This window comes from Sitophilus oryzae, unplaced genomic scaffold (genome assembly GCF_002938485.1).
Source record: "Sitophilus oryzae breed Bouriz unplaced genomic scaffold, Soryzae_2.0 scaffold_1436_pilon_pilon, whole genome shotgun sequence".
Taxonomy (NCBI): domain Eukaryota; kingdom Metazoa; phylum Arthropoda; class Insecta; order Coleoptera; family Curculionidae; genus Sitophilus; species Sitophilus oryzae.
Genome location: NW_022146100.1, coordinates 4,215,996 through 4,228,666, shown reverse-complemented (window position 1 = coordinate 4,228,666; position 12,671 = coordinate 4,215,996).

Below are 12,671 nucleotides of genomic sequence, written 5' to 3'. Positions count from 1 at the left end.
GCTTTGCTATGAGCTTCTCCAATATACATATCACTTTATATTTATTTTCAATATTGACTGTAATATTTTAAATATATAATTTTCTTATTACTAGGCCGTGATAAATAACAAAATCAAAATGGTATTTACTAAAATAGACATACACATATTAAAATTTTATTTGGGATTAATATATTTTGCTTTTGAATTGTTACCACTGAACCTCTGAATATATTTTTCTCTTTTTTATAACGGAATTTATTATAATGGGATGGGTTTGTAAATATCTAAAAGCTTCATATATTTCATATTTCAAAAATCCCTAAAATCAGAAATCGAGAACGGACAAATCCGGGAATTAGGGAGGTCATCATATTGGTTCCAATTCATTGATTTGAGAAATAATAATATAACAAAACTCGAATATTTTCGTTGTAAGTTAAGTTGTAAGGGGGAGCCCCATCTAGGTGAAAGTATATTTCACGTAAAAATTAGCTAAAAATAACTTCCAAGATTTACAAATAGCGGTAGAGATTTAAGTTTCCCCATGTATATTTACAAAGAATTAATTAGTGGCTCTCAAATTAAAACAAGAGACAGATAGCAATATTACTTTTAATAATTCTTTAGTTTCTTTTTTGTTATCAATCATGGCCTACTAATAAACATGATCTTTTAATATATTTTTTTAAATATTGCATTAAATAATGAAAATAAATATAGTGTTATATATTTTTGAGAAGCTTATGGCAAGTCCGATCATTTAATTCATAAATATACAGGGTGTTCCATTTAAGAAAACATAACTTTAGTTCATATCTTTAAAAATATTCTTTTCGTAGAACAGACTACGTCGCTGTATTCTACGTAAAAAGTTCTACAATAGACAGTTTTCACGTTCTCGATAGATTTAACAGTAACAGATACAGGAGGTGTCCTAAATTCCAAATTTTCAAAAAGACCCTGTAGCTCAGAAACAAAGAGAGCTATGAAAATTTTGTTTACGGCATCTTCCGTTTGACAAAAAAGTGGCACAGGTTTGTGCAAACCGCACCCTTCTATCTTCACTAATAACGGAGATACCATATGATTTCAACCAAAATGGGACACCCTGTACAGGGTGGCGTCTCTCAGACCCCGCGGAAGCTCCAAGGAGAACGGTGATTTATATCGAAATGAAATTTTGGCAGCATATGTAGATTAACTGAAAGCATTTTATAAAATTATATAGAATTATACAGGGTGTTCCCCCAAAAAAATAATAATAATGGAACACCCTATATATTAATTGATTTTCGGATTCTAGGAAAAAAATAAAGGTGAGTTTTATTAAAGAAGCATATACATAAAATCTAAGGATTTTGACATATTTCACATTTTGTGAAAATGAAGAGTAAATTTTAAATTTCGATAATAGCTACCTAAATTTTAGTTGATCTTGTATAACCTGATATTTAATTACAGTAACCATTGTATGTTAAACCAAATTGAAATTTGACCCGAAAAGTTATACAGGGTGAGACAAAATTAATATGGAACATTAGTCACTTTTAAAAGCAAATTACTCCTTTATTTTAAATGAAACACCTAGTATATTTTTCCGGTGTTCAATGGGGATTTTATGTATCTTCAAAATATTAATAAGGTTGCCTACTCCTCACACTAAGATTTTCCTAGATATTTTAATTTTTATGATTTTGCGTCAGTAGATCTTTATTATTTGAAAAAATCTAGGGTGGCTGTGTCATACCTTTTGTTAATTTAACAAAAATTAATAGTTCTAGAGTAATATACTCAACGGTAATAAAAAGATACACGTTTAAAGCATATTTTAATTGTTACAGAATTAAAACTAGATATAAACCTATAATTATGTGACAAAAATTAGCTAGATGAAATCAAATGCTCAAAATGCTTTCTTTCCTGTTAACTGCATAAAATGATTGTCTTTTCAAAAGGATCTTTTCATTTTAAAAGGCATATGTGGAGTTCTATCTCGAAAAGCAGCTATAATAATTTCTCTCATGTTGTCGACAATAGTTAGTCGAGTTTTGTAAACACTGTCTTTAACATATCCTCATAAAAAAACCAGACTAGATAAAATCAGGAGCATTTAAGTATTCTGTTAATTGGTGGATGCACACTGCGTTCAGCAACTAATAGAATCATATCAATTCTCTCTAAAGTAGGATAAGTTTGCATTTTCGGCAAATTTCTGAGAATTTTTTTTCTTTTAACTGACCCAAAATGATAACTAGTGGTTAAAGTTGGACAAATTAAACAGCTATGTTGAAATAACGTCAGATATATCACAGCCACCTAGATTTTATCAAAGAATAAAGATCTACTTAGATCAAATCATGTAAATGAAAATATCTAGGAAAATCTTTGTTTGAGGGGTAGGCAACCTTAATAGTATTTTGAAGAGACATGAATTCTCCATTGAATAGCGAAATAATTTACTGGGTGTTCTATTTAAAATAAAAACTGTATAACTTTTTGGATCAAGTTTTAATTTGACTTAAAGTACAATAGTTAATTTAACTAAATATTAGGGTAAATTCCAATTTAGGTAGCTTTCATTGTAATTTAAAAAATTGTTCTTTATTTCTAGAAAATGTTAAATATGTCGAAAACCTTACATTTTAGTCATATACTTCTCTTATAAAACTTACCTTTATTTTTCTCCCAGAATCCGAAAAGCAATTAATATACAGGGTGTTCCAGTACAAAAAACACAACTTTGATATGTAACTTTTTTTGAGGACACCCTGTAAAACTCTATATTTTTAAAAAGTGGTCTGAACTAACCTACATATTATGCTCACAAAATTTCATTTCGATACAAACTGTCGTTCTCCTTGGAGCCTCCACGGCGCCGGCGCACACTGGAACGACTCAATGCTAAAGAGTGGACATTGGCTGTTTTAAAAAGTTCGAAATTTCTAGCGTTTTACAACACTTTTTGTTTTAAGACATATTGGTCTTCTAGTAAAACATTATAATACGCTTTTTGCTACTACCACGTTGAAAGCGGGACAACGATTTTGGTAGAAAATAAAAAAACGTTTAAACAAGGCCGATTTTACATCAACTTTGGTTGTGATTTAAAAATAGAAACGAAAATGTATATCTATTTTTTGTAAAGTGGATAGTAAAATGACTTCTTGGGATGCAATTAAACAATAAACAGTCAAGAAAGAATGTATCTTAGTGATGAGGTGTTTATTTAACTTTATTACTGCAAGAAAAGTAAAAAAAAAATTTTTTGGACTATAAAAAAATGTAACCAGATGTAATTCACGGCATCATCTATAATATAAAGAACTTACCTTACAGTAACTTACTAAATGAAAATTAGCTGCAACTTTAAGAAATATTATTTTATAACGCAGGTCTACTTCATTTTTGATGCACTTGAATCTGAAACTTATGGTATCCTAATTAGTGTTAAAAACTTAGCTATTGAGGATAGTTATTTGTGCATATACCAAGGCCTTAAACTGATCTTTTTGGCCGAATCCCAATATTTATTATTAAACAGTTTTCCTCAATATGTTTCTCAATTATGTTTTCTAGGATTACGCCATAGGTGTACGCATTATGCAACTTTAGATGTGATTATAGGCGTAGCTGAGGTACAGCAAATTTCTGTCCAAAAAAATCATTCGGCAGGGGTTGAGACACGATTTTTGGCGACCCTTTTTACCAATTAGATGCGATATATTATTAAAATGTCTGTTCTTAAAAAAAAGAAATAGGTAAATGGCACTCTAGTAGGCGAATGTTATCTTGAATTTATAAGTTTTTATTAAAGTTGCTATGTGTAGCGGCAATCTGGGAAGTCTGACAATAACGCTAATATTGATATTCAAGTCCGCATGCTCAAAGCTCTTAAATATCAAATAGCAACAACTTTAGCGAGGATAATTATTGACATTATTGTCCCCACCTGTATATGTATTAAATTTGTCCACCATTTTGAGTTTGATTAAATGTTCAATTTTATAATAATTTTAAATTATATGGAGTACTATTCTTTCTTTAAACTGCCCACAATTCTCAAAATCAAAAGTGTTCCTTGCTTTTGCTCATAAACTATAATAATAATAGGTGTGTGTATTTACAATAATGTCCGCCATCTTAGATTTTTAGCAAATGTCAAATTTCATAATAAATTCAAATATTGTAAGATGTTCTCTATACCAATTGGTCAAAACTATTAAAATCGGACATTTCATTGCAATGTTAGAGCCAATGTCCCTATTTTCCTATACCTCGATCCACCGTGCGGCGCGGCGCAGCGCTGGCGTATGAGAGGAGCCACCCTGTATACTACAATGGTTTAATATGGGCCACAGGCTATCAGAGTATCAAAGAATCATTGATGAATTAAAAAAAAGCTGTTAAAAATTAATTAACAGTATTTCTTGTCTGTATTACAACAATTTATTTATTAAATAACTATCTTGTCACTGTTGTAGTTTATCTTTATAGTGTTTAATAACATTATTATACGCCTTTATTGACTATTGAAGTAATAAACCTATTTAAATATCTTTAGTGCGTAGGATTTGAATTATAATGTTTGAACATTATAATACCGTAGGATCGAAAAAAACGACGTTCATTTGGCTTGGCAATGAACATCGATAACATTCCCCATATAATTTTAAATAAATGTAATTTTTGAAAATATTTTTTTTTCTCTAAAAAACTGCTTGTTTTAACTTAAATACGATTTTTCAAAAATCGCGAAATTCTAGAAAACTTACTGTTAAGTTTTAAAACAGTTTCAGTTGAACCTATATAAAATGTCTCAATTATTAGTTCAGTCAAATATCTTTACTTATCCATCCTGTATATAAAGTATTTTTTCCCGACCAGGACATACGAAACATCTTGTAATTTTTTTATGAAATTAATAGTTTTTAACATTGTCCCTAGAGTGTAAGTAATTGATGGTCGTTGTGATTGATATACTATCTCCAGAGGCATGTATAAATAGATATGTAAATAAAACTTGATTTATTTTTATTGGATACGAATATGAATGAACTAAAAAAACATAATTCGATATGGGTGCCTTTATTGTAACTTGTTAAATAGGTTTTTTATCTGGTTTGGTAGCGGTCAAGATAATATCCTTATTTTATAGTTTCAATTATAGGGGTCATGATTACGAGGAGCGAATAAGAAGTGTCAATATTTGGACAGGGTGGTCGAAATTGGTCCGTTTTATAACAGAGTAAACCTATTTCCTGACTATGGAGCAAAACCGACATAGATGTCATGGGCTCGATTTCTGAGACACGTTCAATGGCGTAAATCGCCTGTAGATATTTTCACTGCCAAATGAGATACGGGGTCTTTTTGAATTTTTCCATTTGGAAAATTGCCCATAACTTTTGTGTTTCGCGGTATAATAAAATTCTGTAAAAACGTTCTTAAGGTACTTTTTTAAGCACAATTCATTGGCGAACTCAGTTTTTTTCTATACTTGCTCTTTTTGTCAGAAATGATAAGAAATATAATTTTTTAAATGGAAATCATAGTTGGCTATGAACTTAAAAAAATGCTGGCGTTTAACCCTTTCCAACGATATAAAGTTATGTGTATTTATTTCTAAAAATGAGAGAAATGTTAGGGTTTTTATCTTTGTATCGAAGCGGGCCTTGATTTTGTGTTGACACCTACATAGTTGCCTAATTATTTTTTATCACAATTTAATATTCTATATTTTTATTTATCTGCATAAAACGCCAGGGTACAACTGAACTATTAAATGGAGAATTTGGAGATAATTGGATTGGAAAAAGGAGCCCCATATCTTGGCCTGCTAGGTCCTGTGATTTAACCCCTTTCGATTTTTTATGGGGGAAATTAAAAGACCTTATATATAAGGGAAGAACCGTTGGGACTAGAGAAGAATTGCAGAAGACCACTAGGCAAGCTTTTGGACTTATTGCACCAGTTCGCCTAATAAATCGCTGTAACTCTGTGCGTAAAAGATGTTTATTGTGTATTCAAGAAGGAGGTGCTGTTTGAACATCTTTGAGGTTTTTTTTAGAGAACTACATTCGTCACTCAAAAATATGTTTTTTTAGTTTTGTTCTTTGTTTATTGTACCGATTTCAATTGTAATTACTAATATAGAATGTTAATTTACCTTTTAAAAAGTCTTTAATTATGCAGATAAATAATAATATAAAATAAATAAATTGTGATAAAAAATAACTAGGCAAATAGATCAACACAAAATCAAGGCCCGCTTCGATATAAAGATTATAATAAGATAACACCTTGTGTTATATTATCCAAAGAGGACTGCGTATCACTGAGAGATGGTGTAGGACTGTCGGGCTGAGTATCAACTCATACAAAACCGCGATAGTGCCATTCACCAGAAAGCAAAGTCTGAAAAACTTGAAAAGAATCCAACTAGATGGAAAGGAAATACTGCCAACACAGGAAGTTAAATAGCTGGGAATAACCCTGGACAGTAAACTCCTGTGGAACAGGCATATTAAGAACACTACCAGCAAAGCCATAAAGGCTCTCATGATATGCAGAAGACTGGCTGGAAATAGATGGGGCTGCTCCCCTAACATTTTGCGCTGGATGTATACCATGATAGTAAGACCCATGATTACTTATGGAGCAGTTGCCTGGTACACAAAACTAGAGCAACGGACGGCAAGGCTAAACCTATGCAAAGTCCAGAGACTAGCATGCGTTTGCATCACAGGAGCCATGAGAACCTGTCCAACAGCAGCAATGGAGGTCATTCTAGATCTAACACCACTGCACATTGTCATTGGTAGATATGCCAATGCGACAATGATTAGAATGGTCACTAACGGAATTAGTACTGGGAGAATTGTCAGATCAGGGGCTTGGAACACCCTCAAAAAGGAAATACCACTCCTGCAACTCCCAGTGGACGATATGCCAAGAACGTACAACTTTGAGAAACATCTCAATGTAGTATTGAGCAATAAAAAGGATTGGAAGAGCGAAACGCTTGAACAGCAGTTAAAAGACAATACCATAACTTGGTATACTGATGCTTCCAAAACCAATACGGGAACAGGGATCGTAGTGTTTGGGCCGAGAGCTAAATACTCCGAACCAATGGGCACTTACCCTAGTATCCTACAGGCAGAAATCTACGCTATCGAAAGATGCGTACAACTTATCTTAGATAGGAACTATCGGAAACAAGAAATAGCCATCTTGTCTGATAGGTCAAAGAATGCATAGAGAAGCTGAATAAATTAGGCAAAGAAAACAAAGTCCTCCTACTCTGGGTGCCTGCTCACCAAGGGATAGAAGGCAATGAAAAAGCAAATAATCTAGCTAGGAAAGGAGCGAACACTCCACTAACTGGACCAGAACCGTTCTGCGTTCCAAGTGGTAACCAACTCAAGGCGGAACTCAAGAACTTGGAAGATTCCATCCGCAACCTGGAATGGAAATCTAGCAACGGTCTAAGACACTCGAAGAAGTTTCTGAGGGCTTATGATCAAGAAAAATCGCAGGTCTTCCTGGGTTTAAGTAAGAACAATCTTCGGATTGTCACGGGGTTTTTAACAGGACACTGTCTCCTCAATGAACACCTCAGTAGATTGAAACTAAGAAGAAACGGCGAATGCAGATTCTGTGGGGAAGATGGGGAAACACCAGTACACCTCATCACTGAGTGCGCCGAGACGACAACCATTCGTGCCATGAATTTTGGTACGACTGATATTGGAGATGGAGAACAACCCTCTATAAAATCGTCCCAGATACTGGCTTTTGTCAAAGCCCTGGGACTGTATGATGAGTTATAACTCAAGAAAGGGGGACACAATGGATCTGTAAGGTCGCAGTGATTAACCCCCCTCCCACTCATTCTAATTCTAATTCTAAAATTCGATATAAAGATAAAAAACCTAATATTTCTCTCTTTCTTAAAAATAGATACTCATAACTTTAAATCGTTGGAAAGGGTTAAACCCCACCATTTTTTTAAGTTCATAGCCAACTATGATTTCCCTTTAAAAAAATATATTTTTTTTCATTTCTGACAAAAACAGCAAGTATAGAAAAAAACTGACTACGCCACTGAATTATGCTTAAAAAAGTGCCTTGAGAACGTTTTTACAGAATTTTATTATACCGCGAAATAAAAAAGTTATGGGCAATTTTCAAAACGGTAAAAAATTCAAAAAGGCCCCGTATCTCAGTTGGCAGTGAAAATATCTACAGGCGATTTACGCCATTAAACGTGTTTCAGAAATCGAGCCCATGACACCTATGTCGGTTTTGCTCTATCTAGTCAGGAAATAGGTTTTCTCTGTTAAAACAGACCGATTTCGACCATCCTGTACAGTCTCTTGAATAAAAAAGACCTAAATGAAGAAGAAAATAAATGGCGATTGTGAAGAAACCTTGAAAAGGTACTTTCATTTACGGTAGAGAGTACTACTAGTGGTACTTCTTTTACCCTTCTACATACAGTAATTTCAACTAATTATATAAAAAGCTAGAACTTTTTTACTTTAAACAGGTGCTCTTCGTTTAGTTCGAAAAGGTGAACGTTTTTCAAGATATTTGCGTTTAAAGATTACGATGCGTCAATTTTAGTATTAATGTAACTGTTTTAAAGAATAATAACTTTTTGTCCGTACCTGTATAAAATTACTGAGTGAAAAAATATATATTTTCGTGTTTTTTTACGTAAAAAAATGTCTCTTGGTAAAAATCGCTACGAGCAACCGTTCTCGCGATATTTAGAATGGGAACAGTCAATACATGTCATTATTGACAAAAATATAAACGTGTTGAGTAGATAATTATTTGACTCAAATGATAAATTCGGTAATTTTTATTTTTTTTTAAATTACCTAATCATAAATTTTTCTTCAAAAAAGTAATGATAAAACAGTTTCTGTTGAATTTTCGACACCAAAACATTTGAAATTTATGATTATCAGTCTAATAATTAACTACCGTATAATCGAAAAAAATGGCGTCCAGTTGGCTTGGAAATGACGATAGGTGACCAGGGTTCGGAAAACTACGTGTTACTTTTAAAAACTACATAAACTACATTACATGTAGTTAATGTAGTTTATGTAGAGGGTGTAGTTTATGTAACATATGTATGTAACTTTCAAATGTCAAAGGTTTGAGGTGAGGTTATAATAAGTTGAAGCTTGAGAAAACTTATAATGTATTTAAGAAAACAGAAGAAATATGGCTTTAAATATAATCATTCACATCATATTATTTAGACTCCTCATACAAAGCAAAATTATTCATAATATCAATAGGTAGTTTATTAACGTAGTTTTCATGTAGTTAATGAACGGGAAAAGACGTAGTTTCTGAAGAAAAACTACACGTAGTTAATCAGGTAAACTACGTCTTAATTAACTACTTCCGAACCCTGTAGGTGACATTTCCAATATAATTTTACATATAAAATGACAGCGATCTTCATTTCATAGCCATCGCTGACGCCGTTTTTATTCGACCATACGGTATTTAGTCAACGTGTTTAATTTATGTCACTGACGACCAGGGTTCGGAAGTAGTTAACTAAGACGTAATTTACCTGATTAACTACGTGTAGTTTCTCTTCAAAAACTACGTCTTTTCCCGTTCATTAACTACATCAAAACTACGTTAATAAACTATGTATTGATATTATGAATAATTTTCCTTTGTATGAGGTGTAATAGAGATAATATGATGTAAATATTATATTTAAAGCCATATTTCTTCTGTTTTCTTAAATACATTATGTGTTTTTAAAGCTTCAACTTATTATAACCTCACCTCAAACCTTTGACATTTGAAAGTTACATACATAGGTTACATAAACTACACCCTCTACATAAACTACATTAACTACATGTAATGTAGTTTATGTAGTTTTTAAAAGTAACATGTAGTTTTCCGAACCCTGCTGACGACATGTAAGTAATTGTCAGAGATATGGAAGTGGGAGAATGAGCTTCGACGAGTGCGCATCCAAATTTTTGTCGACGGCAAGATGGCAGACATCTTCCAGGTCTCGCTGTCACTTCCCCTCTTTAATTGACATCTGTTTGTTTTGGTTTTTTTTCGTTTGTGTTGTTATCTAGTTAAAATTTATTATTATTTGAATTATTCTAAACACTAATTCAAAAAGGATTGTTGTATATTCATAGTCATTCTAAGAAAGCTAATACGCCGGGAATAATGATTAGTTTTCATGTGTAAGTTTATACAACATAATTGTGTTTACAGATGATTCAAAACTGTTTATTTTTAGTTTTCCTAAAGGCGATTTGTAAAAATCGTGATTGTAATTGGGAATGGTCAAAAATAAGTGTATGATGTGGCCATTTAAAGAGGATGTTTTTATTACGTGTGGAGGAAGAAGATACTTGGAATCAGTGTTCGTGCTTCTGTAAAACAGTGCACTCTTATAGTGTCCATGAAAGCACAAGTTCAAGTGTACCAGAAATATATCAAATAAGATTGGTCCTTACTTGACAAGAAGATTATTTGGAGGAAAAGAAAACATAAGATAGGGTATTTTAATCGAACAGCGAAAATTTAACACTTTTATTGTAAAGTTTGTTGTAGGTAGTTGTAGTTTTGTGCTAAATATTTCTAACATTAGCAGCAGCCGTGTTCAGAGTGTCAAGAGGAGGAGAATTCAGTTAATTAGATTTATGCACAGTTACAGGTATGAAGGCTTTTTCAAACATAGTATCGAGTTCTATAGTCAACATTTTTAGTATTCCTACAACTGTAAAAACAAGGAACATTGTGACTGAAAAACTGCAAGATTTATATAGGAAGAAAGGGTATTATGCCAATAAGAAAATTAAATCTGTAGGCAGAAGTTTCTTATTTAAAAACTGTTATGGGGCATATATTAATTTGTATCTGTGCCACAAATCACTGAGAAAAATCATATAATATTCATAATTGTTAACGAGATGATATTTAAAGAGTGTTAAAAATGAGACTATTAGTCATGAAGCTTACAGTGTTACTTTGTTTCAATATTACACTTTTATTCTTGTAAAATCTATGATGAAGTTCAAAAGCATTTTGCAATGGCCTTAAATTGTGAGTTGTGAGCCAGGATTTATAGTAAAGGTATTTGATGCAATGAAACTTAATCGGTACCTTCCAGTATGTATTTTAGTAAGGGGATTGTCAATCCCATGTTTTTAAATAGATAAAATACAGGCCAAAGTTGACAATATTACAGTTGAGAAGAAACTATTTTATCTTAAAAAAAAATTTCTTAAAATTCTGAGATCATATAATCTAATTTTCTTAATAATAAATTAGGTATATGTACATACAGAATTTTGTTATGGACAAATAAGGATCGACAAGCTTCTTTTGTGCAAAAAATAAATGATTTTTTCTAGTATTACGACAAACCATAATGTGTTTTACAAACTTACCGGTAACAGTTTTTGTTTATAATAAAATATTTAGGAATAATTTGGGTTGTTTATCAATATATTAATGACTTGAATTTTGACAAATCGAATTTGTATCAAAATAATTTTACGAAATATAAAATTGATGTTCTATTACAAGATTGAGTTTTTATTGTCGACAAAAACCAGGATAAATACTAATAATAATACCCTTAATAAAATCAATGATGTTTATGTATTATGAAAATATTTGTTAGAGGACATGTTATGTAACAGTTTTTGAAACATAATTTGAAGGGACGAATAAAAAAAATAAAACAAAAACATATTTTTTCTAGGTTTATATTAAAAATACAAGGTAGATAATCATCAAAAATAATTATGAACCAAATGTTTTTTATGAATATACAACTTGAACAAAAAGTTGTTTAGAACAATTTTTACCAAATTTGCAAAAATTTTAAATTGAAACGCGTAATTCAGTACAAGTAAACATGAAATATTGTAAATACTTATTTAATATCATTTCGAGTGTTTTACGACGAAAAGGTCATCTGTCCGTAGCGTCTTTTGTCAGAATATTCGTATATTTAGTGTATTATATACCAATATTGTACGCAATTTTGAAACTGATAATTAAATAAATCATATTAATGTTAACTAACCATAATAAATGATAGAATTTCACTAAATTTAAATTGCCCCCCGTATGGTTGAAAACAGCAAATTGATATTTGATTACTTATAAATTACCACCTATATACAAAATGACAGGAAGACCTGGAATATGGCGCCCAACTTGATTAGACCTTCTGCGCATGTTGACGCTCATTCTCTATCCCTTCTATTTCTCTGGTAATTGTTGATAATTTCGATTCCAAATGTCTCGAGAACTATTACACTGGCGATTTTTACCAAGAGACTTTTTTTACGTAAAAAACGTCGCAAATGTATATTTTTTCTCAGTAGTTTTATACAGGTACGTACGAAAAGTTATTACTCTCCAAACCAGTTAAAAAATATGTAGGTGGCGCCCTCTACAAGTAGTAGTCATATCAGGTGGATGACACTTCTTATGGGAAAACTGGCAATGGTTGAAAACTTGACTACAAGCGATTTTCTAGGAATCTTCCTTACCGATAAATTATTGACAAGAGTGACAGATAAAACCTTGACGTTCTTTCAGTATTCCAGTTCATCTCTTTTTCTTTCTAAAGTGTGCGTTGAAAGGAGACAAAAACAATTTTTGGT